The sequence below is a fragment of the Leiobunum rupestre genome, chromosome 9 (assembly GCF_980474605.1).
Source record: "Leiobunum rupestre chromosome 9, qqLeiRupe1.1.hap1, whole genome shotgun sequence".
Classification (NCBI taxonomy): Eukaryota; Metazoa; Arthropoda; class Arachnida; order Opiliones; family Sclerosomatidae; genus Leiobunum; species Leiobunum rupestre.
In genome coordinates, this window is record NC_143392.1 from 12,368,718 (window position 1) to 12,376,254 (window position 7,537).

The 7,537-nt window shown below is 35.2% G+C and overlaps 1 long non-coding RNA gene across 4 annotated transcripts; it reads right to left on the reverse strand.

Moving 5' to 3' along the window:
* Window positions 1-987: 987 nt before the first annotated feature.
* On the reverse strand, window positions 988-6,827 carry LOC149926563 (uncharacterized). Of its 4 annotated transcripts, none has more exons than XR_016473833.1 (6): window positions 5,978-6,827; window positions 5,791-5,899; window positions 2,977-3,101; window positions 2,844-2,896; window positions 2,224-2,373; window positions 988-1,241 (listed from the first exon to the last, which is right to left on the reverse strand). It is a non-coding gene; the product is annotated as an uncharacterized LOC149926563 (long non-coding RNA). The 4 variants fall into 4 exon arrangements; XR_016473835.1 differs by lacking the exon at window positions 2,844-2,896 and having other exon boundaries at window positions 5,978-6,068; window positions 6,155-6,824; XR_016473834.1 differs by lacking the exon at window positions 2,844-2,896 and adding an exon at window positions 5,928-5,949 and having other exon boundaries at window positions 5,791-5,850; window positions 6,155-6,823.
* Between the last annotated feature and the right edge of the window lie 710 nt (window positions 6,828-7,537).

The window sequence follows — 7,537 nt, forward strand, 5'->3', positions numbered from 1 at the left end:
AGCCCAAAAGGCCAGGAAACAGGACCGCCGTGCCCTCATACAGAGGCCCGCAGCCCCACAGAAGGCTACTCAGTCCACCGAGGCGGCCAGTTTGCCTGGACCCTCTCCGTTAGCCTGGGCCGAAGCCCAGTTACCAGCCCACACCGAACCGAAGCCGAAGGGGAAGATAGGACCATTTGGACGGAGCTAACATCTCCCAGTGCGCCACCGCCCGTGGTGGGTTACAAGAGCCGGACCTTGACTCCCCGGGAAGGCCACCAGTTATTGCATACTCCGACCCCTTGTGGGCCGAATGTACAAGACTGACAAATAACATTTGTGTCAGCTACTACTTTCACCTAAGATGGTACACTTTACAGAACATATCACGACGAGATAAAACAAGAAGCTGAAGTATAAAATCACTGTCAATAGAACCAAAAGGGAATGAGAGAGATATCTAAAAAAACTTAGAAAACTACGGAACAAATTGATAACGTACAAGGTTAATTTGTTTTTACCGAGTTAAATTTAGGGTTTTTACAGGGGTGATTTTTTAAGTTTTTTACAGAATTAATTAAAAGGTTTTTACAGAGTTGATTTTGAGGTTTTTATAGAGTTGATTTTAAGGTTTTTACGGAGTTAAATTTAAAAGTAATTACAGATATACATTTAACATTTTTCCAGAGTAACATTTAAAGTTATAACTTGCCACTTGCGGTAATAGAACGTTGGGCAATTGCTAACGAGATAATTAAAGGCATATTACACAAAACAGAGTGCTTGATTTTTAGATAGAGTAAGCGTTATTGAGCCACCTCTAAATTTTGCTCAATTTATTTATTTTTATACATTGCAACTGTTAATAAATAAACAAAATAAGGACCACCCGAGAGAATATATTAAAGGAGAGGAACACTAGAAATTCTGTCGAACTGTATCTCACGGGGAATATCAAGTAAATAACTTTATCTGACATTGTGAGTGTTTTATCTTTTTATATGTTTTATTACACAATTCATTTTTCATGAATTTAATATTACAAAAATTAATAAGTTTTTAAAGTTTAATAATTCTGAATGATTAAAATCGGTAAAACCATATACAACAATCAATCTTAAGTATGGCCTAAAGGCATTTTCTTTAAAGAAACCTTGTTCACTGGTTATGATTTCCAACTCTGTGGCGTCATATCCGCTTTAGGGAGGGCAAATGGAAATTAGCGCCAAGAGAATATCCTCGATGTAAAGCAGTTTTGTAAACTGAAAGAAATATCCAATTAGTGAAGCTGTATTTATTTATTAACAAAGTGTCCAAACTGGCGCTTTCGCTGTTCAAGCAACACTGTCGCAATCTTTTACGTTACTTTGGCAATTGAACATTCAAGTAGCTACCATGAGTCTGCTAGATGCTTACAATTATTATTTTCACCGGGTTTGCAACCTCATAACAATAGACTAAACCCATATTATATGATCACAATTTCGCAGTGTCAATTTAGACTTAACTAGTGCGACGGTGAGATATTACGCTATGACAGTGGTCATAATTGCCTTTGGTCAAATCACGAGAGCTTAAAATAACGTTAGTTATTTCATTTACTTTAAACATTCTACAAAATTAATGAAGGTGCTTCGTTGCTCTTGAATTATTAATAAACAGATAAGTTGAGTTACCGTTTGGTAAAGTACTTGGTCGTTAACATTTGACTGTTTGACATTCTAGAAACTCAACCTAATTAAAAATTAATATAGCAATTCTTTTAATCTCTTAAAAATATTTTCTAGTAATTTTCAATTTGATAGATGAACTGATTTGTTTCTTTTCTTAGATACCATGTCGTCGCTTCCATTGAAGATTTTAATTCCACTACTTAAGCCTTACGGGCCTAACGCGAATAACCGGAAAATGGTCCCCTTCACGAGCTCACGCTGCTCGCGAGCTCGTGCAGGCGGCCGTTACCGGAAACATAACTCCGAAATCGTCGGCTGAGAGCAAAATCCACGTAACAATGTACACAAATCTTAAGAAATTACATGGATTGTGCTCTCAGCTGACGAAATGTTAAGGAGGATTTCGTCAACTGGCAGAGACACCACTTAATCTATTAAGTTTTATTTACGATTAAAATTTCAACAAATCATTGAAAATAGTGCAATAACGACACCTCAACGGTTGCGTAAATATTCACTTAATAATATTGTTATATTTCAAAATGTTCTCTCTACGCGAACGTTATCTTACCTTATAAGGTGGTTAAGTTCAATCCCTTTTTCAAATTTTCTCATAGCGTAATAACGAAATCCAGTTCTTGATAGAGGTGTTTATCAGTTAGGCTTAACCTTATTTGAAGTGTCACTTAAAAATTCTTAACCGTTTTGTTTTAATTTAAGCCTAAAAAATAATCGAATTTCAAGTCTTTGAATAAAATCGGGAAGTTCAAGTGGAATTCCCACAGTCCCTCATAGGTGGTTCTAAACACACGGCATCTGAATTTCCACCTGAACAGGAAATGCCTAAAAGAGGAAATACAGCAAAAAGAGGTAATACAGCTAAAAGAATAAAACTAATAGCTGATTACAGTAGCCCTGGAGGAAGTACCACCCCAAATGGAAACGAAATTTCTGAACGCGAGCAAAATTCCACTCAATTGCTAAACATATCTAATCACGAAGACCGTGTTTGCTCACCGACAAGAGCCGAACGTGTTTTAAAAAGGTCATGTACCGATGGAAATGGCACTTTGCCAGAAAAACGCGCGCCGAATACCAAAAGACTAAAGACCGACCATGGTAGTTCCGGCATTAAAACCGCAAAAGAAAGAAATGAATTATCGGGAGTCGACGTCGTTAGCAATTTATCACCTAAGTTGTCCACGCTGGCTTCTGGTTTGAATGCAGCCAATGACTTGGACAGTCTTTGTTTGCCGCCAAGGGAAAGTTATCATAACAATGAGCATTTAAATAAGAAATTATTAATGGCTTATTTTTTAGATACCTTAAATGACTCGAATCTTCCGTCGTTTTGCTGCTTTGCTACGAACAACTCGTTTGTGGACACAATTTTCTTTACAAGCCACAGCGGGAGATGTTATTCGACAATTACAACCAGTTCGTCTACATCTACAAAAGGAACGCAAAACCTTATTCTTATGATTGTACTTTGGTTTTCTGCTATCTTAATTTTATATCTTGGCGCGTTATTAGAAAACAAATAAAACGCTCAAAAATTTTTTTAACGACATAAGACTCTAACCCTATTCAGATATAAAAGCACAAAATTAATTCAATACATTCTCTTTTGGCCCTATTCAGATTTGAAAACACAAAATTCATTTATCACATTCTCTTTAGGCCCTATTCGGATATAAAAACCCAAAATTCATTTATCACATTCTCTTTTGGCTCTAATCGGATATAAAAGCACAAAATTACTTTATCACATTCTCTTTTGGACCTAATGAGATATAAGAGCACAAAATTCATTCATTCATTCTCTTTTTGCCCTATTCGGATATGAAAAAACATAATTCATTTATAACATTCTTTTTTGGCCCTATTGGGATATAAACGCACAAAATTCATTTATCAAATTCTCTTTTGGCAATATTAGGATATGAAAACACAAAATTCATTTATCACATTCTCTTTTTGCCCTATTAGGATATGAAAACACAAAATTCATTTTTTGCCCTATTAGGATATGAAAACACAAAATTCATTTATCACATTCTTTTTTGACCCTTTACGGATATGAAAGCACAAAATTACTTTATCACATTATATTTTAGCCCTTATCAGATATAAGAGCACAAAATTCATTCATCACATTCTCTTTTGGCCCTATTCAGATATAAAAACACAAAATTCATTTATCAAATTCTCTTTTGGCCCTATTAGGATATAAAAGCACAAAATTACTTAATCACAGTCTCTTTGGCCCTAATCGGATATAAAAACACAAAATTCATTTATCTCATTCTTTTTTGGCACTTTACGGATATAAAAGCACAAAATTCATTTATCACATTCTCTTTTGGCTCTAATCGGATATAAAAGCTTAAAATTACTTTATCACATTCTCTTTTGGACCTAATCAGATATAAGAGCACAAAATTCATTCATCACATTCTCTTTTGGCCCTATTCGGATATAAAAACAAAAAATACATTTATAACATTCTTTTTTGGCCCTATTCGGATATAAACGCACAAAATTCATTTATCAAATTCTCTTTTTGCCCTATTCGGATATGAAAACACATAATTCATTTATAACATTCTTTTTTGGCCCTATTCGGATATAAACGCTCAAAATTCATTTATCAAATTCTCTTTTTGCCCTATTCGGATATGAAAACACATAATTCATTTATCACATTCACGTTTGGCACTATTCGGATATAAAAACACAAAATTAATTAATCACATTCTCTTTTGGCCCTAATCGGATATAAAAGCACAAAATTACTTTATCACATTCTCTTTTGGACCTAATGAGATATAAGAGCACAAAATTCATTCATTCATTCTCTTTTTGCCCTATTCGGATATGAAAAAACATAATTCATTTATAACATTCTTTTTTGGCCCTATTGGGATATAAACGCACAAAATTCATTTATCAAATTCTCTTTTGGCAATATTAGGATATGAAAACACAAAATTCATTTATCACATTCTCTTTTTGCCCTATTAGGATATGAAAACACAAAATTCATTTTTTGCCCTATTAGGATATGAAAACACAAAATTCATTTATCACATTCTTTTTTGACCCTTTACGGATATGAAAGCACAAAATTACTTTATCACATTATATTTTAGCCCTTATCAGATATAAGAGCACAAAATTCATTCATCACATTCTCTTTTGGCCCTATTCAGATATAAAAACACAAAATTCATTTATCAAATTCTCTTTTGGCCCTATTAGGATATAAAAGCACAAAATTACTTAATCACAGTCTCTTTGGCCCTAATCGGATATAAAAACACAAAATTCATTTATCTCATTCTTTTTTGGCACTTTACGGATATAAAAGCACAAAATTCATTTATCACATTCTCTTTTGGCTCTAATCGGATATAAAAGCTTAAAATTACTTTATCACATTCTCTTTTGGACCTAATCAGATATAAGAGCACAAAATTCATTCATCACATTCTCTTTTGGCCCTATTCGGATATAAAAACAAAAAATACATTTATAACATTCTTTTTTGGCCCTATTCGGATATAAACGCACAAAATTCATTTATCAAATTCTCTTTTTGCCCTATTCGGATATGAAAACACATAATTCATTTATAACATTCTTTTTTGGCCCTATTCGGATATAAACGCTCAAAATTCATTTATCAAATTCTCTTTTTGCCCTATTCGGATATGAAAACACATAATTCATTTATCACATTCACGTTTGGCACTATTCGGATATAAAAACACAAAATTAATTAATCACATTCTCTTTTGGCCCTAATCAGATATAAGAGCACAAAACTCATTCATCATATTCTCTTTTGGCCTTTTCGGATATAAAAACACAAAATTCATTTATCAAATTATCTTTTGGCCCTATTAGGATATAAACGTAAAAAATTCATTTATCACACTCTCTTTTGAACTTCGGATATAAGAGCACAAAAATCATTCAATACATTCACTTTTGACCCTAATCGGATATAAAAGCACAAAATTACTTAATCACATTCTCTTTGGCCCTAATCGTATATAAAAACACAAAATACATTTATCACATTCTATTTTGGCGCTAATCGGATATAAAAGCTTAAAATTCATTCATCACATACTCTTTTGACCCCATTCGGATACAAAAGCACAAAATTACTTCATTACATTTTCATTTGGCCCTATTCGGTTGGAAAAGCACAAAATTACTTCATCACATTCTCTTTTGACCTTATTCGTATAAAATGCACAAAATTACTTCATCACATTCTATTTGGAACCTATTCGGATATAAAAGCACAAAATTACTTCATCACATTCTATTTTCGCCCTGCTCGAACTTTCCCCTTAACCAATGGTCGGTGTCGATAGCATCTTGGAGGCTCCTTTTGTCCTAAGTCTGATCAGGAGTGGAGATCCGCACAGTCACCATGGCGTCGGTTTTTCTGTTGCACCATATTGAAGGGATATATAAGGACAAATTACCTTTGAGAGCTGTTCTTCTCGAGTCCAGCACACTTTCGATCGACAATTTCCTCCGTCGAAGTAATCTTTAACAACGTCCAAAAGGGTCACTGTTGTCCTCCAAAGGATCGTAATCGCTGTCCAGTTGTGAGTCCGAGGAGGGCCGTAGTAGGACGGCGTTACTTCAAAAGATGGTCCCCCGCGTCCGAGTTTTAGTGGTCTGCTAGGAGCTTTTGTCCGTGGCCGGACCCTGGACCTCCGATCATTCGCGCTCTCTCCAAGGCGCTATCGAAAAGATTGAAATTTTGGGCTATCTGGAGGAACGCTTGCAACAAAGCGAGATCGGAATACTAGACTTTTAAACGTTCCCCAACAAACACCCAATTCTTTCTCCAGATCAAATCTAGATCTTCCTTGACGTCGTGTGATAAGGCAAACAACTTTGGGTTTGGTTCTTGGGCCTTTCGGACCATGGGAGGCGTAAGGTGCTTGGATGTTCACCCTTTCGTTTCGACCATTTCCAGTAGAGGCTTCCAGCAATTTATGATATCATTTCTTATTTGGTCGCTGTCCTCCTCGTGTCGTTTGACCAGGGCGTTAATGGTCTTTTATCTGGCTTCTTTGGTGGCGTTCAATTTCGGAGCCATGTTGAAATTTTGGGATAAAATATTAGGCTTAATTTGAAGATTGTCAAAGCGCGCGAGCCAGATCTCGCGCTTTGCCGCATAGCAACGCCCATTCCAAAACACGCGCATTTTTTAAAAAAAGGGAAATTGCTTTATTTGTCCGATACTAATATACCAAACATATTTAAAATAATACAAATATATACTATAATGCAAAAAGTAATCTAATTTGGATTAGATTAAAGTTTTTAAAATTTAGAATATATATGTGGGGATGTCATAACGGCTAGTACGTGTAATCAATAGTAACATAATTCCTTTAAGTATGCCACTTGTGGCACTGGTCAAACATTTTTTCTTTATCCGTTCTTCGTCACCCGGAAGTTAAACCCTCTTTGTGATTTTAATTTTTCTATTCGTATTCCAGTCAAAATTTCAAATTCAGCCAATCAATTAGTACTCCAAAAAATTGCGTCTGTGGCGGAACCATAGTGTTGCATAAATAAAGTGCGTTTGTACTTCTAGGAACCTTGGCCTAAGTACGCATTAAGCCTACAAATGGTCGAGTTTGTAATCGCGCGCCAAATTCCCGGAATAGCACGTTACCGGAATAGGGTTTAAATTAGTTCATGGCGCCACTACCAAGTGGCGCTATTTCGAATTTCATTATGAGTCACTGGGAAGAAAGGATGTAGTAAAACATTTGTCCCAACCTTACTCATAGCGTCTTTCATAAAGCTTGCTATGAATCCTACCATTTTCCCTTTTTAAATCACAC